At 45.4% G+C, this 26,376-nt stretch overlaps 1 long non-coding RNA gene across 1 annotated transcript in view; it reads left to right on the forward strand.

Moving 5' to 3' along the window:
- The first annotated feature begins 428 nt into the window (after positions 1 to 428).
- The window catches only part of LOC137627137 (uncharacterized), a 34,205-nt gene continuing 8,257 nt past the window's right edge, over positions 429 to 26,376 (forward strand). The window contains exons 1-2 of the long non-coding RNA XR_011041139.1: positions 429 to 527; positions 21,593 to 21,828. This is a non-coding gene — a long non-coding RNA (uncharacterized lncRNA). The remainder of the gene's footprint in view (positions 528 to 21,592; positions 21,829 to 26,376) is intronic.

Below are 26,376 nucleotides of genomic sequence, written 5' to 3' on the forward strand. Positions count from 1 at the left end.
ATAATAATAATAATAATTCCTGCTTAAATAAACTTTTTAATTTTCCTTAATAATAACTCAACACAAAGAGTTATTTTTAAAATATGTAAACCCAATACGTCATAACCCAGCCGAGTTTTCCAGAGCCTAGGGGAAAACTCCCTATCAGGGACTTGCTTTGAAACAAATTGTCCCTAAACCAATAGAATTTCCCCCTGCAAAGAAAATGGGAAATGGATTATTTTAACCTTAATGCTGTTTGAGGGAATGAGTAATTTAACAGTTTTGTGATGAAAATTACTGTCTATTATAAATACACGTAGACTTATGGAAAAAAATAAATATACAAAAAGAATAAACATAATTTTGAAATGAAAATCCTGAACTTTGTGTAGGGATTTTTCCTCATCTGGTAAAGATTCCTTTAAGATTTAGGGGGCACTCATACGTCACCCATCTGTCATTACCATTTACCAAGTTAAACTCGTCCACAGGAAGCCATTTTGATTGTCTGCATGTTTTCCATTTTTCTTCTACTTATTTATGAGGTAAAATCGGTTTTATACGTTGTATTTCATTCTTGAAAGGTATATTATGTTCTGTATATTTGATTAGTACATTAGTATTAAGTATTTTATAGGGAATATAAATAATTATCGGCCTTCGACTTGGTAAACACCGGACGATTTGTAGTTTGTAGCCTATGATTGTGTACTTTATACACAATTACTTTGGGTAAGTAATCTACATTAATCTAACTCCAATAAATATGTTAATTAATTGTGGTGTGAGGGTAATATCTGAAGGTAGGACAGATATTAATTAAACTGAGAATTCCATTTCATCCTATCATAGCCAGAGAAAATTTAGACATTGAAATATATTTAGTATCTCTGATAGGTGTCCTATAGCGTATTATATAGTATACGGATAGTGTTAATGTCTTTTGGATAGATATATTTCCATGTATATGTACTCTGCCTTAGTTCAACTAGCTTAGGGCCTAATTGGGTAGGTTCAATGAAGGGTAGCAGCTGGTATTTTAATCTATTAATTCCTTCCCTTCGTTATATTACCAATGGATGGAAGGATTATCTTATCTATATTCATACTATATAGGATTTTGTTATTAAAAGAGGTATTTAAAAAATCAGGATTAGGAAAAGTATAAAACTCTTGAGTTAATTTATTACAGAAATACTTTAGTTATACAAGTTTCGTTTTCTTTTATTCTTATTATCTTTATTCGTTTTCTTTAAAATTTAGATGACTGACTAATGTAATTTTCCCAAATTGTGAAATAATGAATAATCGTCAAATTCCCTAGAACAGTAAGATTTTGAGGTTTGTTCCATTTTAAAACCTTGGATAAGGGTAATTAGTATTGAATCTGCAATATTTATTTGGTTTAGGTTAAGTAGGATCAAGTGACTATAGGACGAGTGTAGGTAGCAACAGGCTTAGCCTTCAACTGAAGTTTTCTGAGGTTAAATGTCACTTTTATGCCTATTTTTGGTTGCGTTTAATGAGGTTTTTACTGAAATATTAAACATGACATACTGTATATATGCAACTTATAAGTTTATATTGAGGGTGCAAGGGAGTGTACACTGCAAAATTGTTTTTTTTAATGATCCTGTACTGTACTTCATGGTAAAGTTATAGTATAGTGCAATAATCTGTTTTTAGAAAATAAAACTTTTTTTCAATTTATTTTGTGGTGTTTTGAACAGTTTTGATATTGATTTCTGGTGGAAATCCATAGTTTTTTGAGTTCTGGTTTGTCGACTACCATAACTTTGCACTAGGTAGCTTCATTACTTATATTCATAACACCCACAATATGCCATGTACCAATCTATTTGTATGATATATAAATTAACTTTTTTTAATTTTGTTGTTTCCGCCAATTACCATGGAAAAATCAGTCGTCATGAAAATAAGTTATCGTAATGAAAACCTAGTAGTAGTAATGAAACGCTGGCGCTTTTGTTTGGCAGGACTTAGACATAGAAAATATGAGATTTTACATAATATTTTGTATGGGGTTCTTTGTAGTATTGTTCATCGTATTACAATTACCTCTCATAATTGAGCTAATGATTTAGGCTATTGGGTTTTGCTCTGCCGTTGCTCACTTTGCTTGCGATTAAACACTATCCCATTACTCCTCTGTTCTGGCAAGCATAAAATTTTTTGCCATGCGCGGTAGCCCCATCGGGTAGTATATGATGAAATAAGAGCTATAATTATATTGTGTATTCCAATATTGAAAAATAACAAGTAGGTTTAGAATATAAAACGGTGGCTTTATTCTGTTTGGACGAGTAACATACAGCAGAAGCACACCAATCAGTGTTATTTTGAATTGAAGGAGACACTCCTGTAGCTTGTACTGTACTAAGAAGACATAAGGAGTAAACGGAATTTTTTTTTTTTAAGAATCTGTAACTTTGTTAATGGAGGTTCCGGCAGTAGTAGGCTATATGTGATTCATAAGTGTATTTGCAAAGATCTATTCAGTAATGCTTGCTGCAATGTCGTAACTATTATTGCTCTGTACAGCAGCACCCCCTAATGGGGTCCTTTGTTTCTTAACACTTAATAGGGGTACACTGTAGTGAGAAAACGGATTTTGAGCGAAGCAAAAAATCTATTTTTGGGTGAGATAGCCATGTCGTCCTGATGGAAGGTTCCTTCAGTAGCTTCCTAGGGTATATTTGACTACAGTGGATATTCCCAGAGAATTAAACTAAAGGTCTCCAGAATTCTAACTTCTGGCGCGAATATCCCTAAAAATGCCTTTAAGGAAATCGCATAATAACGGGACATATTCTTGACATGCCACATAGCTATCTGCACCCCACATAGCGTTTACACTTCGGGAGGGAATACGTGGCAAGATAAGGGAGGAACCGTTACAAAGTTCTCCTCCTCCGTTACTGTTATGGACAATCGGATGACGTCATACCCGTTGTCATCTTGGATGACGTAGTATCCGCCCGCCATATTCATTCCTTTTAGCGTTTAGCCAATACCTCCAGATACAGTAAGATTGGGAGGGAGCCTGCTAAGGCCTTTCCAAGAAAGGAGGGTGGGTCCATCAGGACGACATGGCTATCTAACCCAAAAATAGATTTTTCGCTTTGCTAAAAATCCGTTTTTTGGGCTCAGGCCATGTCGTCCTGAAGGAAGTTTACCAGAGCATTAATGTATCGTGGATTTCCCAGTTGTGCCTTCGACTTCCAGACAATATTTCCTTGGTCTTTAGGACCTAAGAGACCTATGACAACACCGTTATAGTCGTTTCCGCTTAACATATAGTATGTTAGTGCTTCCTGCCCCCTACAGGGAAGAGTCAAACCAGACTCGGGAAAAAGTCTCGAAGTTGCATGTTACACTGAACCATCCCAGCAGTCTAAGGGGACATGCAGTTTTCATTGCATGTCGGTAGCCCGAGTTTGTATCAAGTGTTGGAACAAGTTGTACTTTCACTGGAAAGGTTTGCGTAAGTGTAGGAACAAAGGTAGCATTATTGTTCTGCACATCATGCAGAAGGAGGGTAGAAAAATAATCTCACATAGTCTTTATTAAAATGTTTTAGGGCGAAAAAAGACGCATAAAACCATTATGCATTTGAATAAATAAATGAGGATGAGCATACATGTAAAAAAATGTAAAATTTTAGCATACATGTAAATAGTATAAAATTGTAATTGAGAATCAGTTAAATAACATAGGCCCTTGACATAAACAGAAATATTTGTAGTACCTGAAAAGGAAAACTTGCCTCGCACTTCAATTTCCGTATGGAATTGTAATATCTTTCTGAGATTATCTCAATATACACTCGTGTACAAAACATGTGGCACTAGTCTTCAGTCTATGTTATATCACCTTGGTATATTAGAACAGTCTATATCGTCATCACGATGACGATCACTACTCAATTGTGCACTAGGGCCAACATATACACCATTTAGAATTTTAAGTCCCATAAAATTCACTGTTCCTCGCAGCATTAAGCGGCAGGTTTTAGAACACTACCTGCCGCCACCACATATTGCTTGACTTCTTGCACTTGCTTCGCGTAGTGCTTAAAGAACACCTTGGATGAATTCCATCCAGTAAAAGAAACGAAGACTTTTCAAAGTCCATTAGTTGGAAAAAGTCCAGGGAAGAGGCAACCTTCCTAGGATCATGACCTACGGGTGTACTGTCAGGATCCGCTCTGCGAATAAAGTAGGTGATCTTCTCCCGTAGTTGTTTAAGTAACAGGTTTGACCCCGATGTTTCTCCTTTAAAGAGTTGTCCTCCCCCGAAGTCTGAAGTTCTGCGAAGATAGACCTTTAGGCTCTCCACTGGACACAGAGAGGTATCTTCCTTCAGAGGGCAGATTCTCCAGGGACCCCATCTCTTTGTGGGTAACTCATTCTTGGCCAGAAACGTTGTGTCAGGAAAGAGGGTGAGCTCGCCCGTGTCAGCGAAGCGGATGTGGCCCTCTTCCCTAGATAATGCCACAATTTCACTAACTCTAGCCCCTGAGGCTAAAGCAAACAAGAAAATAACTTTTTGGGTCAAATCTTTCAGAGGGCAAGTTTCGTTGTCCAAGCCTGAGGCAAAATGTAGCACTTTGTCAAGACACCGTGAAATAGGTCTCGGAGGGGCCACTGGTCTAAGTCTAGCACAGGCCTTCGGCACCTTACTAAAGATTTCGTTAGACAAGTCCATTTGGAAGGCATACAGCAAGGGTCTTGTCAGGGCAGATTTACACATAGTGATCGTGTTGGCTGCTAAACCTTGTTCATGAAGGTGGATAAAGGAGGACAGGCAGAAATCCATCGAGATTTCCTTTGGATTCTTTGCCTTGACAAATGTTACCCATTTCTTCCAAGTTGACTCATATTGCCTTCTGGTAGATTTTGAATTATATTCCTCCAAGAAGTCTAGGCTTTTCTTCGAGATTCCAAACCTTTTCTTTACGGCAAGGGAGAGAAAATCATGAGATGAAGGGCTCTGGTTTTCTGTGATGAAGCGAAGACAGTCGACTTCTGGACTTGTTGAGACAGAACTGGGTCCGGCAGTGGAATCAGCTTCGGTTGTAATTCCAGAATCAGGGGGAACCAGTTGCTCCGGAGCCACTTGGGAGCCACTAGGGCTGCCGTTCCTTGAAAGGATCTCATCTTGGTGAGGACCTTGAGCAGAAAATTGGGTGGAGGGAACAGGTAAATCCTGGTCCATCTGTTCCAGTGCAGGGACATGGCGTCTACTGCTTCCGCACGAGGGTCCTCGTACGGGGCCATGTATCGAGGAATTTTAAATATTTAACTTAGCCGGTGGATACATATGTAGCTAACGTCTCTGACGGTCGACAGATTCAAAAAAACTTGCGAGCGATCGCCGTGATGGTTGCTGGGTGTGACCACTAGTGCCGCCTGCCGGCCAGGTACCGCATATATTTCCCCAGGAATTCAGTTCTTCTCTGTTGATTGAAACGACAACCTTGGTTCCGCTCGCGCTTAACCTCAAAGTTTTCAACTAATTGGTGAAGTACTTCTTTCTTGGTTTTATGGCTTTCGCTGTGTTGGATTATTCTCAAACAATAAGATCTTCAAAAGAAACACTTTTTTTTTGAAAGGAGAAAAATTTTTACCCTTTCTGTTTTTATTCTCTCTCTGGATTTTCCATAAAGAGATGATGGCCGACCCTTCCCTCAGTGTACGGAAGTGTGTTAAATGCTTTTAGTTTTTAGTAATTATTTTATCACTTTATAAATTATTGTTGATATTTATAGATTTACCTCTATATTTTTTATATCTCACCCGCCTTTATTAGGCCTCTTCGATTCTCTTTCCATTTATACTAATCACCAAGATAAATCTTATATTTTTTATAAGCGACCTATGCCTACCCTTTGTAGGCGGTACTGACTTGGAAAAGGAAGTTAAGCAACGTTGAACCCATTCAACTTTTATACTTTATATTTTTATAGATTGATGAGATGAATATTTTTAGAAAATATTTTAAGTTATTTTTTGTCTTTTAAAATTTATCCTTTGAATAGCCTTCGTGCTGTTTTCAAAGATGAACTAACGTTTAGTTTATTTATGCTACGCAGTTTGCACTCTATCGTTACGTTAGAGAAAGAGAGAATCACGGTTTCACTTTGCAGAGAGTGGTAATCGATTTTGACGTTTTGTTCATTCTTCTTACAAACTTAACTTTTTTAAATACTAATTAAAAGGTACATGTTATTTTGCAATTTCTTAGTCCTATTAGTATTTTCCTTTAGTCAAATAACCTTTTATTGACGAAGAGTGAGTGAGCCAATTCTCTTGTGACAGAGAGAGAGAGAGAGAGAGAGAGAGAGAGAGAGAGAGAGAGAGAGAGAGAGAGAGAGAGAGAGAGGGGACGATCCAGATCTTTATTCTCGTCCCAAGCCTCTATACGGGGAGTTTGGGAGTGAGTAACGTTGTTTTTCTCGATTCAGATATTTACTCTCGTCCCAAGTCTCTGTACAGGGAGAGACAGAGAGAGGATAAAACGTAGTCCTTCACGTTCTAGTTTTTGTTCTCATCCCAAGGCACTGTACATTGACAGATAGAAAACGTAGTCCTTAGTGATCTAGTTTTTTAGTCTCCTCCCAAGTCACTGATCTTTTTTAATTTTATATATTTCCATTTTATTATATATATGTATATGTTTATTAATTTTTGCATGTGTGATACATTATGTACCAATGAGCTTACATTATACGACATATTTTGCAAATCTAACCTTTTTATCTAAGGGAAAATTTCTTGCTTCAGATAGAAATCAACTTTATTCATGTCTAATGTGAAATTATTAAAAAATACGAATGTCAGTGAAGAAAGTGCGAAAAACATGTTCAGTGTTGCGGAGGGTTCGTCTGTTCGTACTTGTCGCTTACCCAGTCCAAGACCTCTTTCAGGCTCCCCAACCTCTGGGAGAAGGAATGTCACAAGACCAAAGGGAGCGAGAGGCTTTAATCAACGAACATACGTTCCCTCAAAGGTATCAGACGTTGCTCCTCAAGCACGTCCTTACCATAAGACAGGAGAGACTAAGTTCTCGTCTTCCGATGACACTTTTCTTAAGAAATCTTGGCGTAAGGTTTCGAGACTGTTGAAACGTAAATTAGTTCCTTCAGAACAAGATCAACGTCCTTGGTGTAGTCATTATGAGAGTCCCATTCATAGCAATGACGTTCATGTAGACGTTACCGACGTCATGATCTATTCCGAGTGCGGTTGATCCGAAGTTAAGTGTTTTGCAAGATATGCAGTTAAAACTTTCTTCTTTAATGAAATATTACGATCCTGTTCCTGTGCGAAAGGACCCTTTGCTTGCTGTACGTCACGGTTCTGGAAAACGTGATTCAGGTTTTCAACCTTCTAAACGAGATTTGTTACGTCACGCTGACGTTACCCCTAGTGTCAGCTTTGCTGTTAAACGAGATGTAGAGCATAAATCTCGACATAACTTTGATCGACAGTCAGTTAAGTCGAGTGTTATCTTTGATCAGCAGTCACTGCAGTCCTGCCGAGACTTTGAACGTCAGCCACCGCAGTCACAACGTGACGTTGAGCGGCAGACACCGCAGACACGACGTGACGTTGAGCGGCAGACACCGCAGACACGACGTGACGTCGAGCGGCAGACACCGCAGACACGACGTGACGTCGAGCGGCAGACACCGCAGACACGACGTAACGTCGAGCGGCAGACACGACGTGACGTCGAGCGTCAGTCACCGAAGTCACGATATGGCATTGAACAGCAGTCACCGCTGTTACTACGTGACATTATACATCGGTCACTTAAGTCACGACGTGTAGTAGAACAACATTCTCTGCAGTCACAACATGAAATCAACCCTCCAACTTTAACTTCTGTTCATATACAAGTTGATGTAGCCTGTCAGGCTTTACCTTCACGTCATTCTGAATATAAATCTCCTCGCAAGACTTTAGATTTATCAGATGATGTGCCTTCTGAAGAAGAAGTCGATGACCCCCTTTCAACTAATGTACCTTTGGGGATTCATTCAGAAGAGGAGGAACCTAGGGTTGTCCAATAATCCCTTGATTTTAAAAAGATTATGAACATCTCTAGGGAAGTTTTTCCTACTCATTTTGTAATGGCTGCGCCACGTTCTCCACTGTCTGAGTTTACTCTTGGCATGACTTCTTCGACTCCTTCATATACGAAGTTAGTTCTCTCTCGTTCTTCCAAGAGAGCCATGCGCCTACTGGGAGACTGGTTGGAATCCAAGAGAAGTTTAGGAAATTCTGCTTTTGCTTTTCCTCCTTCTAAATTAGCTTCTCACTCGAGTGTCTGGTATGACACAGGAGAAGTTCTCGGCTTGGGAGTACCTGCCTCTGCCCAGGGAGACTTCTCAAGCCTAGTGGACTCTCCTCGTCGTCTAGCCATGAGACGCTCCAAGATTTTATGGTCATCTTCAGAGCTAGACCATCTCCTGAATGGAGTTTTTCAAACGTTCGAAGTATTTAATTTTTTGGATTGGTCCCTGGGAACCTTAAGTAAGAAGGTCTCTCCAGCAGACAATGTTATTGCTGTACAAAGTATGTCATGCATGGACAAGGCCATAAGGGATGGCTCCAATGAACTGGCAGTCACGTTCACTGCAGGAGTACTTGAGATGTAAGTGCACTCAATGTGTTCATTGTCAAGACAAAGTTCACGATGGAGACTACCAAATCTGTTTTGGCAGCAATAGGGAAAGCGACTGGATGGTCTCTCTCGACCTTCAGGATGCATACTTCCACATCCCAATTCATCTAAACTTTCAACAATATCTGAGGTTTGTGTAAGGGAAAGTAGTGTACCAGTTCCGAGCACTGTGCTTCGGCCTCAGCCTTGCTCCTCTTGTTTTTACAAGGCTCATGCAAAATGTAGCAAGCTTTCTACATTTTTTAGGGATCAGAGCCTCCCTTTATTTGGACGACTGGCTAATCAGAGCGTCGTCAATAAATCGCTGTCTGGAGATCCTCAAATGGACATTAGACCTAACCAAGGAGCTAGGTCTCATAATGAACGTAGAGAAGTCACAACTTACTCCATCCCAGACTATTCTTTATTTGGGGATGGAGATATAGAGTCGAGTTTTTCGGGCTTTTCCGTCTCCCACAAGAATGGAACAAGCTCTGTTAAAAGTCCGTCACTTGCAAGAGAAAAACAGTTGCTCAGTAAGAGTTTGGATGAGCCTCGTGGGAACTCTTTCATCGCTGGAGCAGTTTATCTCTCTGGGGAGACTCAACCTTCGCCCTCTCCAATTTCACCTAAACCATTCGAACAAGGAGAAGGGCTTAGAGACGATCTCTATCCCAATCTCCAATTCAGTCAAGACATGTCTGACTTGGTAGGACAGCAACATCAGACTTCGAGAAGGTCTTTCTCTTGCAATCAAGAACCCAAACCATGTGTTGTATTCAGATGCATCGGATTTGGGTTGGGGAGCGACACTGGACAATCTGGAATGCTCGGGTCTTTGGTCCACGGATCAGAAGAAACTCCATATTAACTGCAAGGAACTTCTGGCAGTCCATCTAGCTTTAAAGAGTTTCGAGAGAGTGGTTCAGAACAAGTGGTAGAGGTGAATGTAGACAATACCACGGCCTTAGCGTATATCTCAAAACAAGGAGGGACTCACTCTCACTCCCTTTTCGTCACCGCAAGGGACCTCCTCATTTGGTCAAAGGCAAGAAACATCTCTCTTTTGACGAAATTCGTGCAAGGAGAAATGAATGTCTTAGCGGACTGCCTGAGCAGAAGAGGACAAGTCATCTTCACGGAGTGGACGTTGCACAAGACTATGTGCGAGAAGCTATGGATGACATGGGGTCAACCCACCATAGATCTGTTTGCGACTTTACTGACAAAGAGGCTCCCAACTTACTGCTCTCCAGTTCCAGATCCAGAGGCAGCCCACATAGACGCTTTCCTGCTGGACTAGTCTCACCTAGACATCTATGCCTTCCCACCATTCAAGATCCTAAACGAGGTTCTTCAGAAGTTCGCTTATCACGAAGGGACCAGGTTGACGTTGGTTGCTCCCCTCTGGCCGTCGAGAGAATGGTTCACAGAGGTACTTCTATGGCTGGTGGACATTCCAAGAAGTTTACCGTTACGGATGGATCTCTTGCGTCAGCCTCATGAAAAAAGATTTCATCAAAGTCTCCCCGCACTTCATCTAACTGCCTTCAGAATATCGAAAGACACTTTAGAGCTCGAGGGTTTTCAGAGGAGGCAGCTAGAGCGATCGCAAGAGCTAGAAGGTCCTCTACCATCAGGTTCTACCAATCTAAATGGGAGGTATTTAGAGACTGGTGCAAGTCCTCCTCTATTTCCTCTTCCAATACCACTGTAGCACAGATTGCAGACTTTCTACTTTATCTTAGAAATGATCGCTTCCTTTCTGCCTCAACTATTAAAGGCTACAGAAGCATGTTAGCTTCAGTTTTTGGACATTCAGATCTGTCTAATAATAAAGATCTTCAAGACCTTCTCAAGTCTTTTGAGACTTCCAAGGAGCGTCAGATCACTACTCCTGCTTGGAATTTGGACGTGGTCCTTAAGTTCCTTATGTCTGAAAGGTTTGAGCCGTTGAATTCAACATCACTCAAAGATCTTACACTCAAAACTCTCTTTTTAGTGAGCTTGGTTACCGCAAAGAGAGTTAGTGAAGTACATGCCTTCAGCAAAAATATCGGCTTCTGCTCTAATACAGCAGTATTCTCGCTTCAACTTGGTTTTTTAGCCAAAAATGAACGACCATCTCGTCCATGGTGTAAGTCATTTGAACTTCCCAGTCTATCTGAAATTGTTGGGAACAAAATTGAAAGAGTCTTGTGCCCTGTAAGAGCTTTTAAATTTTATTTAAATAGAACCAAAACGCTGTGAGGCAATTCAGAGGCTTTATGGTGTTCGGTTAAAAAACTTCCTTACCGATGTCGAAAAATGCGTTGTCATATTTTATTAGACTTTTAATTAGAGAGGCTCACTTAAGTGATAATGACCTGAAATTGCTTAAAGTCAAAACTCATGAAGTTAGAGCGGTGGCAACTTCAGTAACGTTCAAACAAAATAGATCCCTTAGAAGCATTATGGACGCAACCTTTTGGAGGAGTAAAACTGTGTTCGCTTCACATGATTTAAAAAATTTCCAGACTCTTTATGAGGACTGCTACACGTTGGGACCATTCGTAGCAGCGAGTGCAGTAGTGGGTGAAGGTTCTACCACTACATTCCCTTAATCCCAATATCCTTTTTCTTCTCTTGAAACTTTTAATTTTTTGGGTTGTACGTGGAGACTAAGAAGTCTTCCGCAATCTTTTGATTTGGCGGGTGGTCAAACTTGTTTCTTGAGAGCGCCCAGATCAAGGGTATTGATGAGGTCCTGTTATAGGGGTGTTCAACCTAAATATAACAGCTCCTAGAAGTCTTTCAGCACCATGAGTGGAACACTGGGCTTCATAAGGATAGCAGACTAATGAGGCAGAGTAATCATCAGAGTCAGCTTCCTTATCAGGTACATATACTTAAGTTTGTTTTTTGGATAATTGTCAAAAACACTTGAGCTTATATTCCTTTAATGTTTTAATACTGGTCTCTACCCTCCACCAAGGGTGTGAATCAGCTACATATATATCCACCGGCTAAGTTAAATATTTAAAAATATTTTCAATTTAAAATAAATTTTTGAATATACTTACCTGGTGGATATATATAATCAAAGGCCCCCCCTTCCTTCCCGATAGAGACCCTACGGACTGAGAAGAACTGAATTCCTGGGGAAATATATGCGGTACCTGGCCAGCAGTCAGCGCTATTGGTCACACCCAGCAACCACCACGGCGATTGCTCGCGTTTTTTTTTTAATCTGTCGACCGTCAGAGACGTTCGCTACATATACATCCACCTGGTAAGTATATTCAAAAATTTATTTTAAATTGAAAATATGTTTCTTGTTTTCGCTCATTGCGAAGAGGTCGATCTGCAGTTCCGGGACTTGTCATAAGATGAAGGAGAATGATTCTGCGTCTAGGGACCATTCCGACTCTATTGGAGCTATCCTGGATAGAGCGTCCGCTGTCACATTGTGGAACCCTTGAAGGTGAACTGCTGATAAGTACCATCTTTTCTTCTCTGCTAGGCGGGGGATGGCTAATATCACGTGGTTGAGTTGATGCGATCGTGAGCCTTGATGATTTAGACATCTGACCACTACATCGCTGTCCAAAGTTAGTCGCACGTGGGCTGAGGGGCGAGGTGACAATCTCTTTAGTGTGAGGAAGACTGCCATGGCCTCCAAGATGTTGATGTGAAATGTATTGAACAGGGAGGACCAAGTTCCTTGACTCTTGTGTTCATGGGAGTGACCTACCCCCATCCTTCCAGCGTTGCATCCGTGTTGATGGTAACTGAGGGTGGAGGCAGTTGTAGAGGCATTGACCTCTTGAACTTGCTGGCCTCCTACCATGGCTTGAGGAGTGATCGAAGCCGAGACGGGAGTGGTCTTCTGAGATCTCTTCGAGCGTTTGATGTGTATCTTCTCCAGGCTCCTGATGCATCTTTTAGCTATGCTCTTAGCACTGGGTCGGTCACCGAAGCGAACTGTAGGAAGCTGAGCACACGCTCCTGTTGACGTCTTGAAATCCATTTGGATTTAAGGAGTCTCTTGACAGACCACGCTATTTCTCTCCTCTTTTTTAACGGAATGGAGAGACGGTGTGACTGTAGGTCCCAATGTATGCCTAGCCATTGGAACTTTTGAGCTGGAGATAGTCGAGACTTTTTGGCGTTGATCTTGAATCCTAGATATTCCAGGAATTGGATCACTTTCTTGGATGCTTGAAGGTATTCTTTTTCCGATGCTGCCCACACCAGCCAATCGTCCAGGTAGGCCATTACCTGGACGCCCTGTAGGCGTAGTTGTTGAACGATAGTCTCTGCAAGCTTCGTGAAGACCCTTGGGGCTATGTTGAGCCCGAAGGTCATGGCTCTGAAAATGTGCTTTTTTTCTGAGGCCTGAATCCTAGGTAGGAGATGATCTGGCGATTCATCAGGATGTGCCAATAAGCGTCCACCATGTCTATGGAGACTGTATGCCTTTCTGGGCAATAGGGCCCTTATATGCTGAAGGGTTAGCATCTTGAACTTGTTGTTCTCAAACTTGTTGATAGGAGACAAGTCCAGAATGACTCTGAGTTTGTCGCAATCTTTCTTGGGAACACAGAACAGCCTTCCCTGAAACTTGGACTTTGCTCTCTTGATCACCCTTTTGTTCAAGAGTTCTCGGACATATTCTTCGGGAACGGGGGTGGTGTTTTGAAAGAATTGTGGAAACGCTGGTGGTGATTTCTTCCAGCTCCAGCCTAGTTCATTCTTGACAATGCTGTGGGCCCAGGGATCGAAGGTCCAACGATCCCGGAAGAGATGGAGTCTTCCTCCTACCGGAAGCAACTCATTACTTCTTTTTTCCGGAGGACTTGCCTCCTCGACCGCTTGCCCCCCTACCTCCTCTCCCTCTGGAGGGAAATCTAGAGGAGTCTCTTCCTGAACCTCTGCCCCTGGCACGAAAGGTAGTAGACTGCCCTTCGTAAGCTGGGGTAAAGGCTGGTGACTGAGTCACCACCTGCTAGGGCACCAGTTGGAGGGTGGGTTGGGCCTGCGAGACTAACTGTGGTGTTGCGGTCACGGGAAGTTGTCGCTTTGTTGGGCGAGGTGGCAGCCTTAGTCTTTTGGATGTCTTCTTAGGCTGGGGACCCACATCTGGAGAAGACTTCCTCTTTGCCGACATACCCCACTTCTGGAGAAGATTCCTATTCTCCGTGGCGGCCTTGTCGACGATCTCCTTGACCAAGTCAGAGGGGAAGAGATCCTTTCCCCATATGTTGGAAGAAATCAACTTCCGAGGTTCGTGCTTGACAGTTGCAGACGAGAACACGAATTCCCTGCACCCACATCGTGCTCTAACAAAGCTGTAAAAGTCCCTTGTCAGAGTGGCCAAGTGAGTCTTGGCTAGGACCATGAACATGTCTGGGGCCTTCTGTTCCCTGGCCATTATCTCCATGGACACCTGAAGAGAGAGAGAGAAGCAGCCAGTCTTTCCTTCGTATCCTGTTCTCTACGGAGTAGAAAATCGGATAGCTTGGGGAGGTTTTCGCTGAACTGGCGTCCAGCTATGTCAGCCTCCAACTTCCCGACTGAGAAAGTCAACTGGATGTCCTTCCAGTCTTTATCATCAGATGGCAGAGCTAGGGAGAGGGGCCTACACTCCTCGAGGGTAGGGCAAGGCTTCCTCGCTTCCACTGCCTTCAGTACTGCCCTGAAGGATTTGTTCCGTAACCGAAATACAAACCACGCTATTTAAATAGGGTATTACTTTCGGTGTAGCGGAATGACTAGCCATTAGATTTTCAACGAGGGTTAACTACCCCCTCGCTAGTTAGCTAGCTAGCTACCCCTCCCCCCTCACACACCAGTGAACTGATTCACTTCGTTTTTGGCTCGGGTGATGGTCAGACGTGTCTGCTCTCACCCTCGCATATTGACAGACTTAATCTTTTTTGCTTTTTCTTTCAGTTGTGTGTTTGGAAGTTGGCCTCTCTGGTTTACCCGACTGCCCTTGTGGGCCTGGTGGTCGAGACGGACCCTCACACCTTGTGTCTGTTCTGCAGAGGTCAACGGTATGATAAAGATAAAGTGTGCAGTGAGTGCAGGGAGTGGTCTACCTCCCAGTGGGAGAGGTTTTCCCGGCGATGGAAGAAGAAGTCTAAGCGGGATCTTTCTCCTTCAAGGGTTTCCGTGAAGAAGGAAAATTCCAAGGACTCTTCTTCCGTTGCCCGAACCTCCTCCAAAGCTCCCGCTCGATCGGTCTCTTGTGAGAGGCCGTCGAGTGGTAGCGTAGGCCGTTCTTTTGTTGACCTACCTCGGGGTTCGGGAGAGGGAGTTGCCTCCCATAGCGAGGCAGCTCCTCCTGCTCCTCCGGGGGAGGATTTATCTGTTTCTGTGTATGATGATGATTTATTGCAGCTTTGGGCTTCCTTGGGGCTTAAGGGTTCGCCCTTCAGGGAAGCCCTGTTTGACTTGATCCAGTTGGGCGCAGCTATCAAACAGTCGCCGGTGATAGCGGAGGTTGACCCTCTGTCTATTGTCGACGTTGTTGTGGCAGAGGCTTCCGACAGGTCGGGTCAAACCCCAGCCTTGGGTCCTTTTGTTGCTGAAGGCTCAGTTCCCCCCTCCAAACATCCTTCGAGGGAGGAGCTGAGTCCAACGGTTTCTCCTGCATGTGATTCTCGCACTCGGGGGAGTTCACTGACAGAGGCTCCTTTTCGGAGGACCGACGATGGTGTTCCTGTTCCCAGAGGACATATCCGTCGCAAGGCTCGCCCTCCTCTTCGCCGTAGAGGTCTTCCTTCTCCCCACAAGGGAGTTAGGAGGCACCTCTTTGGCTCCTCGCCCTCGCCGTACTCCGCAGAGGATCCTCCTCGACTTGAGTCGACTGTTGCAGCCGCATCACTGGACCTCTCTGCAGATCGTTCGTGATCTCCTACGCCTGCCAGACCTGCTGATCCTCCTTCACCGTTTGTGGCAGCTGATGCACAGTGGGCGCCCTCGCACCCCGTTATCTAACGGGCATCGGTCCCTTTGGGGCAAAAGGGCTTGCCTCACAATGTGAGCAAGTCCCCTAAGTGCCAGGTTTCACCTGTGCGCTCACGATCTCCTGCAGGCTCGTACGCAGTTGCGCGCAAGCGCTCTCCTGTTCCTGCTGTTGCTGAGAGTCATCCTGTGCCAGAAACAACGTGCCAGCGATCTCCTATGGCAGAGTTGACATGTCAGCTCTGTCCTGCTCGCCATTGAGCTCCTGCTCGCCAGCGCTCACCTGCGCGCAAGCGCTCTCCTGCGCGTCAGCGATCTTCTGTACGCCAGTGATCTCCTCCTCACCAGCGCACATCTGCGCGCCCTGATCCTGATACGCGCCACACGCGCCCACGATCTCCAGCTCGCCAGCAAACTTCCTCTGCGCACATCTACGCGCCATCGCTCGCCTGCGCGCCCACGATCTCGGATCTGAGCGTAGGAAAGAAGTCTCATCCTTCGCCTCCTCGCCAGCGATCACCTGCGCGCCATTGGAACTCGCCCTCTCGTCAACCCTCGCCTGTGCGCGATTGCGCCATCGCACGCAGTCACCTTCGCGCGCACAGGTTTCAGCACCTACCGTGCACCAGAGGTGGACAGGACATTACGCGCCCACGAGCAGTCTCCTTCACGCACTTCTACGCCTGCTGGTCCGGTGCCCCATCTATCTTCTCCAGATCGCGCACCTGCGCGCCAGCGATCTCCTGCACGCCCGCGCGCTCCATCGCCTGCAAGCCCGCGCGCTCCATCGCCTGCAAGCCTGCGCGCTCCATCGCCTGCGCGCCATCTCACTCCATCACGCCCACGTGCCTGCTCGCCGAAGATCACCTGCGCGCCCACGCGCAACCTCACCTGTGCGCAGTCGCTCGCCCTGCGCGCCATAGCTCTCTTGTGCGCCATCGCTCGCCTGCGCTCCGTCGTTCACCTACGCGTCGTCATTCTCCTGGTCGCCAACACTCGCCCGCGCGCTCCCTCGTCCGCGCTTTCATCTCCGTGCGCGCGAACCTGGGATTGTTCCATTGCGCGAACGCCAGCGCGACCCCAAGCGCGATTCCCTCCGGGTTTCGCAACGCGAGCTTCCTAGCGAGTCTTCAGGAGCGAGAGCAGTCAGGTCATCTTCTTCACGGTCCCCCCCGCAAGCGCAAAACAGCGCGCTCGCAGGAGGGGAGGTCTTCAGAGAGATCTAGGCACCAATCTTCTTCCCTTTCTTTTCAGGCAGGCTCTGTGGTATCTACTCTGAAGGATCGCCTGATCCCTTTCCCTCCAGCGGGAGTCTCTGACACTGTGTCCGTCAGTAAGCAGCCATGGTTTGGGTCCCTTATCAGAGCTGTCGTCCAGGCTGTTAAGCCTGCCTTTGCTGATCAACGGCAGCTCCGACCCCACTGAAGAGGAAGAGAGGAGTAGAGATCGTGGTGACTTCTCCCAGGGTCAAACTGGCTCCTTAGAAGTCCGTAAGGAAGGCTCCTTCCCCCCCTCAGACGTTCTCTTATTCTCCTGTGGACGAAGCTTTTCCGTCCTCAGGGGAATCTACCGAGGTGAGACCTCCTCCCACCGTACCAATGGGAGAAACCCCACTGCGAGTAGGAGAATCGTCCCGTGTTGGGGCGGAGAAGAGCCCTCAGACTTTGTTGCTGGAGTCCTGCATCCCTCCTAGAAGGGAACCGAAGGACTCGAAGACTATCCCGAAGTCGTCTTCCAGGATTCGACCAGAGCCAGCGAGACCCCAGGAGAACGTCCACGTGTCCCCCCAAAAGAAGGGTGGAAGACCCACATTCTGAATCACAGGATCTCAGGCCTATGGTCAGAATCAGAAAAGTGCCTCCACATAAATCTGCTAGAGATGAAGGTCGTATATCGGACACTTCAACAGTTCCAACAGACCCTGGCGGGTCACTCCGTGGTGGTGATGAGCGACAACACCACGGTAGTGGCTTACATCAACAAGCAGGGAGGTACCTTTTCACAACAGCTATCCCATCTTGCAGTACAGATACTGAGATGGACCGAAGTCCACTCGATTCCACTATCTGCTCGCTTCATTCCAGGCAAAAGCAATGTGCTCGCCGGCAGTCTGAGCAGAGCATCGCAGATAGTGAGTACCAAGTGGTCTTTGGATCCTCTAGTAGCCAACAAAGTCCTGACTTTGTGGGGTTTCCCGACGATGGACCTGTTCGCGACAGCCTTGAAATTCAAACTTCCGCTGTACTGTTTCCCAGTCCCGGACCCCAAGGCACTCTGGCAAGATGCCTTCTAACAACGGTAGGATAACATCGACGTTTACGCCTTCCCACCGTTCTCTCTGATGAGAAGGGTGCTCAAAAAGACCAGAATATCAGTCAACCTGTCAATGACCTTAATAGCTCCGCTATGGCATCATGCAGAGTGGTTCCCGGACCTTCTGCAGCTCCTGACGGAACTCCCGAGAGAACTTCCTTCGCGACACGAGCTACTCAAGCAACCACACTGCAACATCTTCCACAAAGCCGTAGCATCTCCTCGGCTTCACGCCTGGAGACTATCCAGCATCTCACAGAGAGAGGCTTTTCGCAACAACCTGCGAAAGACATCCGCAGGGGTCTACCAGGCGAAGTGGAGAGTCTTCTGTGGTTGGTGTCGTGGAAGGGTTATCTCTCCTCTCGATGCCACTATTCCAGCAATAGCGGAGTTTCTTGTGTATTTGCAGGAAGAAATGCGCCTTTCAGTCTCGGCAGTGAAAGGCTATCGCTCAGACTTAAGCCTGGCCTTCAGGCTGAAAGGAATGGACATTTCCTCCTCGCTGGAACTTTCTCTACTCATACGAAGCTACGAGCTTACCTGCCCTCAGTCGGAAGCGAGACCTCCTCCATGGAACGTGGTTCAAGTCCTCAGGTCTCTTAAGAGACCTCCGTTCGAACCATTACACCAGGCTTCTGATCGTCACCTGACTTGGAACACGATGTTCCTACTCGCATTGGCCTCACCCATGCGAGTCAGCGAACTTCATGGTCTCTCGTACGACGTTGCCCATTCAAGGGGATGGGGGGGAGGTAACGTTCAGGTTCGTCCCTGAGTTTGTGGCTAAGACTCAAAATCCTAGGATTCCGGACCCATGGTTTGACTCCTTCCGGATTCCAAGTCTCCGTTCTGTAACAGATGACCCAGACCATCTCCTACTGTGCCCAGTAAGGAGTCTGAGGTTCTATCTTAAGAGAACAGCTGCAGTTCGTCCTCGAGTGCAAGCATTGTTTGTGAGCACAGGAAGGACAAAGAGAAGGGTCACTAAGAATACCATCTCAGCATGGATTCGCAGGGTCATCCACCATTCCCTGAATCCAGACCCTCCTCCGTCACGTTGCCCTAGAGCACACGATGTCAGAGGCATCGCTACGTCCCTGGCATTCAAGAGAAATTACTCAGTGACGCAGGTTCTACAAGCTGGGGTCTGGAAGCGTGAAACGACCTTCACAGCCCACTACCTGCAGGACGTGACCCACAGGAGGCTCGATACGTTCTCTATCGGCCCTGTGGTGGCTGCACAAAAGCTGGTCTAAATCTCAGGCTCCTTAATGGACAAGTATCCGAAGGTTGAGGGCACTGTTACCCGGTTTTAGTCTGTGTGAATGAAAAGATTTCACTGGCTCTTATTCTTTTCTTCATCCTACCCTCTCGTTGGGAAAGCAGCATCCTGAGTTCTCTGCATATGCTGACCTCAAACCACTGCAGGTAAACTATGCTCCCTTGTGTACCTAGTATTAAGCTAATACTGCTGCGTCCCCCTACCCTGGTTAGGTGGTTTTGGGAAAGTCCTGGTTACATCAGTTTTATCCTACAATTGACTTGAAATAACTTTACCTAGACAGTCATACTTCTGCATGTCTCAACACACAGCTTTCGTAGGCCGCGAACCTTGCGTAGCAAGGTTTTAGCGAGGGCAGGGACTCCTTATTTTTGAGTACTAACATACTCAGATAGGCGGACCCCGGGTAAAGCCAAAAGCCAGATTGGCAGGGACGTCCACCCTTCCTAATGGGCGAGTCACCCCTAATAAATAGCATGGTTTGTATTCCAGTTATGGAACAAATGGCAAATTCGTAGATAATTTGTATTTTTCCTAGCTATACAAACCTTAGCTATTTATACAAACTTGCCCGCCAGCCGTATCCCCCTTGAAGTCCTACCTCCAAGCAAACTAAACTAAATCACAGGTGTGTGAACAGGAGTGGTAGCATGCTACCCCCCTACCCCCCACTAACTAGCGGTGTGGGTAGTTAACCCTCGCTAAATTTTAATGGCTCTTCATTTCAGCTCCGCCGAAAGTATAAACTAATAAATAGCTAAGGTTTGTATAGTTGGAAAAAAATAAAAATTATCTACGAATTTGTCATATTTGCCTTTTTCCTAAAATACAAACGAAGTCGTTTATAAACTGCATCCCACCTATAACTAACTCCACTTAATTGTTCCCTGGATAAAGGAGAGTGGGTGGATGGAGGTTGTGAAGAAATCCCTAGCTGACAGGAGGATAGATGTGTGAGAGGCAAAAGAGTGCTAGGAATAAAAATGAATGGCGAGCGATTGTGACCAGTTTTGATAGGCCTTACTGCTACCTCGGGTCACCTTATGGTGACCACTTTGAGGTAGCGGCAGTTGGGGAGTCGACATGTGAAACTTCATTGTGGGGGAAAATGGGGTGAAGGTGGTCTGTGGCACCCTAATAGTAACAACCAAACTCCGCTGAGTCTCTCATCAGGAAAGGGGAAACGAAGAGGAAAATCCCACTTTTGTTCTTTTTGATGTTGGTTATCCTCCAAAATTGGGGGAGGTGCCATGGTAGATATAGAATGAAGGGGAAACATATCACCACTACACCGAGTGGTGGGGAATTTGCCAAACTCCTCGGGCATACCAATCCCAAAACTCGTTTCAAGAAAATCAATTAATTTCTTGGTTACGGCATCACTATAGTGTGTTGAAACACACCGCAGACTTGATACCATGAAGAAATTATTAGAAATACATTAAAATTCAGATGCAGGAAGCCATAGAGATAATATAAAAAGAAAATACTTTATTACGGAACAAAGTATTATCTTAACTGAGACAGATACAGGTTTTTCATACGGTTGGTATGCGCTCACTTCGTAAACACATAGATACTGTCATTTCCACATTTTTTCTCTTATTTAGCTGTTTAGCTTCTCTAACCTTGGACTTATTGCTATTTTCGCCATTTAAAAAATATTTCCGGCAACTATGTTTATTTAAATAAGTGCCTCAATATATACTGCCTTATTGCATGAAGTGAAACCTGAAAACTACAGGCTCTTTTCTGCATACAGTATCTTATAAAGTAATTCATGGTGAATTTGTACTAGTTTTAATTTTGCCAAACGTGAGAAGCTTGATTTTTCATCTAAAATACGTAACCGATACAGTACTGTATATAATATATAAAAATAATTTCATTGCATTATCTTCAGCTCAGATGTAAATACAAATGGATACACAAAGATATAATAAAGCAAAATGCAATTTTAAAATCTTTTTGCATATTATATTCATAAGAAGGACCTCATCTTTCATTCAGAGATACACAAATACAACTGAAAGTAACAGATAAGATGAAGAAATTTTGTAATAAGATATTATAAAATTTAATACAGTAGGCAAAATGACATTTGTAATAACCTGATATCTATTTTATATGAAACCCAACTATTTGTTGACTTTTGTGGCTGGATGTTAAAGGCAAGGGATTAAAATTAGGCCGACCCTAGGCCAAAATTCAACAAAGTTCAATTTACAAATAGCTTCTTGGACCCAATTAAGTTTAAATTGAGGACCTTCTGTGAACTTATTTTGGAAGTACAGTACTTTATATTACATTTTAAGTGTAGAAGAAAATTCTTTACTTTATCAGTTTAGGACTAACTAAATCTTTACTCCACAGGCCGAAGAGAAGGAAGGAGTTGGAAAGGCAGATTCTCATTTGATACAAATTGTTACAGAATCCACCAATCTTCGAAGGTCTCGTCTTACCTCCAGAGAAAACATCCCACCATCAAGACAGTATGTTATGTCATTCCCGAGATAAATATTCGTATATCATGTTGCAAGAGACATCAAGAAGACATAAACAATGTGATTATTAAATACTTAGCTATGGTATGGTTGTTTCTATAGAGGGTGAGTGTGTCACTGTGAGTTCTGGTAATATACAGTACACTTTACTGTTGGGTTGTTATAATGCATTTTTTATTTAAAAATTGTATACCATTACCTACCTACTTCATAAAAAAGTTTATATTAATTAGACAATAATATCTAAAATGCTCTAGGTTTTCCATAAATCATTTATTGAAAACAATTGGTTAATTTAGTGTCAGTTTGAGTTTTTTTCGTTTTGAATAAACTATTTTTCAATATTAAACTTACCCGATAATCATGTAGCTGTCAACTCCGTTGCCCGACAGAATTCTATGGAGGGATACGCCAGCTATCACAATACTAGAAGGGGGTGTACTTACCAGCGCCACCTGTGGCCAGGTACTATAGTACTTCTTGTTGACACCTCCTCAATTTTTCCTCTGTCGTGCTTCCGGCAAGACGTTCTGGGATACGCTTATGATCTTGGAGTATTTTCACGGCTTTTGGTGAAGTATTTCTCTCAGATTTCGGCTGTCGCTTTACTGGAAAACTTCTATATTAGCTTAGATAGCTATTATTTAGTCCTGATTAACGGTTAACGATCTTTTGCTTGATTTTGAAACCCCACTTGGCTAACTCTTTTGATTCAAGATGTCTGACATTTCACAAGCCCCCACCCATAGACGATGTAGGTCTTGTAATAGGCGTATTCCGAAGGCCTCGGTAGATCCTCACACCGCTTGTTCTGACTGTAGGGAAAGGCCCTGTCAGTTAGAAGATCGATGTGAGGAATGCGCCGGACTTTCGGAACTTGATTTTGTCCGTCTTCTTAAGTATTCAACCAAGTTAGAGAGAGAGAGAGTTAGGAGGAGTTCTTCTCACTCTTCACTTTTTTCCTCACCTCATGATCCCCTACCTTTTCCTACCCCTGTAGTGGCTACCCCCGAACCTACTATTTGCCCTCAGCCTGATATGTCTGTTGTTTTGCGTGCCATTCAGGCCTTAGGTGACAAAGTAGAGTCAGTGGTTAGTGATCATAAGTCTCTTATGGCCGAAGTCAAGGAACTAAGGTCAAGAGTGCAGTGGGTGGTATTAGTGCCAGTGCTGTGACGAGTGCTAGTGTCAGTGCAGTGCCAAGTGCTAGTGTCAGTGTCAGTGTGGTGCGTGAGGATACTTCTGTGCGTGCCAGTCGTCCTCCCAGTCCGGGACCTCTTGCAAGCTCCCAAGCCCAGGGGAGAAGCAATGTCGAAGGGCAAAAGGGTTCGGCAGGCCTTGATCGGCGCACAGAAGTATCCTCGGTGGTTGCGGGCGTGTCTTCCAGAGACCGTCACTCCCACCTGCAGACGATTGAGCCCGTCTTTTACTCGTCTGCTGATCAATTGTCAGGGAAGAAACGCTGGACTCAGGTCTCAAGACCACTCAAACGCAGAGTCCAGACCTCAAGAACTCAACCGGGCTGCAGTCATTGGATCAGCTCTGACTCGCCGCAGTCATCAGTTGAATGCACTCCGCCTAAGAGGAGTAAGGTTCTGCCGCAACAGATCTCTGCTGTTAAGGCTTTACCTCAGCAGACCTTAGTGTCTGCCGACCCCAAGTTGACTCTACTGCAGTCCATGCAGTCACAACTTGCGGTCTTGATGCGTGAGTGTCAGGCTGAGAAGGTTACACCTCCTCCTGCGATCGCTCCGCCTGACCGCAGTACTGCCTGCCAGGCGTACGATGTTGAGGCTCCTCAGGATACCTTACCACGTTCTGAGTTTACTGTTTCCAGTGGTGTGCAGCTCCCTCCGCCTTCCTTAAGGCAACCTCAGCAATGGGAACAGGAAGCTTATACCTTACTTCCTCCGCTTCCACTTGCAGTTCCACCAGTGAGGCAACACTCTCTTGAGGTACAACAACCTCTCCCATCCATGAGTCAGTCTCCTCAGCTCTCGCTGCAGCGAGCTCAACCCTCCTCAAGGCAAGCACCTCAACACCTTAGCCTTGCGCCTCAGGAACCTCAACTCGCGAGACAATTACTGCGTTCTGCGCAGCCACTACCTCATCGCTCACAGCTCACACCTCAGGAACCTCAACTCGTTCCTCAGGAACTTGCTACTGCGCATCCGCCAACCACTCAGCAAGCGCAACCCTTGAGTTCAGACACTCATGCCAGGAGTCAGCCTCCTCCACCCATGCGCCTACCTTCTGCTACTTCTTTTGATCAGCCTTTGCAGACTGAGCCTCAGGTGTTCCCTCAACAGAGTCTTGAAGAGGAAACCACAAATATTGTTGTTCCAGCTCGTGCTGACTCTGCTGTTCAGCATACCTTACCGATCTCTTCGCTACACTCTGGTGATGAGGTGTCTGATGATGAGGCTGCACACCTGGATCCCTCATCAGACGTGGATGAATCCAAGTCTTCTCCACCTTCTATTGACTTTCGTAAGGTCTTGGCTCTTTTTAGGGAGGTATACCCAGACCACTTTGTCTCTGCTATCCCCCGCTCTCCGCCATCTGAGTTTTCGCTGGGCATGCAGCCAGCTAAGTCTACTTATACTAAGCTCGTCTTAGCAAGGTCCTCTAAGAGAGTGTTAAGGATTTTAGGGGAGTGGTTGCAGTCTAAGCAACAACTTGGAAAGACTTCGTTCATGTTTCCTCCGACTAAGCTCACTTCTAAAGCGGGCGTTTGGTATGCCACAGGAGAGGAACCAGGCTTGGGAGTACCTGCCTCTGCCCAGGCTGACTTCTCAAGTCTGGTAGACTCTCCTCGTAGAACAGCAATGAGGCGCTCTAAGGTTTGCTGGACCTTCTCAGACCTTGATCACTTCCTGAAGGGTGTTTTTAGAGCATTTGAGATGTTCAACTTCCTAGACTGGTGCCTGGGGGCCCTCAGCAAGAAGACCTCCCCTGCGGACAAGGATTCTGCCATGCTCTTAATGTCCTGCATGGATAAGGCCATTAGAGATGGATCTGGCGAGCTTGCTTCGATGTTTGTGTCAGGGGTTCTTAAGAAAAGGGAGCAGCTTTGTACCTTCCTTTCCTCCAGCATCACACCTTGTCAAAGGTCTCAACTCCTTTTCGCTCCGCTCTCGAAGTTCCTTTTTCCCGAAGAGCTTGTTAAGGACTTGTCTGCTGCCCTGATACAAAAGGACACACATGATCTTGTGGCCTCATCGGCTTGTAAGACTAAGGTTGCTACCTCAGTCCCCAGGACTTATCGCACCCCAGTGGCTGATACTCCTGCTACGAGGTTCATACCGCCCTTTCGTGGTAGAGCCCCCAGCCGAGGAAGCTCCCGTCCAGACTCTTCCAGGAGCAAGTCTAGGAAAAGTTCCAAGGCTTCTAAAGGAAAAAACTGACTCTCCGCATCTCCAGACAGCAGTAGGAGCCAGACTCAAGATCTTCTGGCAAGCCTGGGAAAAGAGAGGTGCAGACGCCCAGTCTGTCAGTTGGCTGAGGGAGGGTTACAGGATACCATTCTGCCGCAAACCCCCTCTGACCACATCTCCCATCAACCTCTCTCCCAACTACAAAGAAGAGGACAAGAGGCTAGCGTTGCACCAGGAGGTGTCGCTCCTTGTACAGAAGAAGGCAGTGGTTATAGTCCGGGACCATCAATCCCCGGGCTTCTACAACCGTCTCTTTCTGGTGGCCAAGAAGACAGGAGGTTGGAGACCGGTGCTGGACGTCAGCGCGCTCAATGCGTATGTCACCAAGCAGACGTTCACGATGGAGACGACGAAGTCGGTCCTAGCAGCGGTCAGGCAGGAGGACTGGATGGTCTCGTTGGACCTGAAAGATGCCTACTTTCACGTTCCTATTCATCCAGACTCCCAACCTTTCCTGAGATTCGTTTTTGGAAAGGTTGTCTACCAATTCCAAGCCCTGTGTTTTGGCCTAAGCACAGCTCCTATGGTGTTTACGCATCTGATGAGGAATATAGCAAAATTCCTCCACTTATCGGACATCAGAGCCTCCCTTTACTTAGACGACTGGCTGTTGAGAGCCTCCACGAGTCGTCGCTGTCTGGAGAGTCTCAACTGGACTTTGGACTTAATCAAAGAACTGGGTCTGTTAGTCAACATAGAAAAGTCTCAGCTCATTCCCTCCCAATCCATTGTGTACCTGGGAATGGAGATTCGGAGTCAGGATTTTCGGGCTTTTCCATCGGCCCCAAGGATAAGCCAAGCCCTAGATTGCATCATGAGCATGCTGAAGAGGAGCAGTTGCTCGGTGAGACAGTGGATGAGTCTCACAGGGACCCTTTCTTCGCTGGCCCTGTTCGTCGAGCTAGGGAGACTCCACCTCCGCCCTCTTCAATTCCATCTTGCAGCTCATTGGGACAAGGGTTTGACTCTCGAAGCAGTCTCTATCCCAGTCACCAAAGAGATGAAGACCACTCTCTTGTGGTGGAAGACCAATCTCCTTCTCAGGGAGGGCCTATCGTTGGCTATTCAGACCCCCAATCTTCATCTCTTCTCAGATGCATCGGACTCGGGCTGGGGTGCGACCTTGAACGGACAGGAATGCTCGGGAACGTGGAACGAGGAACAGGGAACGCTCCACATCAACTGCAAGGAGCTACTAGCAGTTCATTTAGCCCTG

This window comes from Palaemon carinicauda, chromosome 34, assembly GCF_036898095.1.
Source record: "Palaemon carinicauda isolate YSFRI2023 chromosome 34, ASM3689809v2, whole genome shotgun sequence".
NCBI classification, from domain to species: domain Eukaryota; kingdom Metazoa; phylum Arthropoda; class Malacostraca; order Decapoda; family Palaemonidae; genus Palaemon; species Palaemon carinicauda.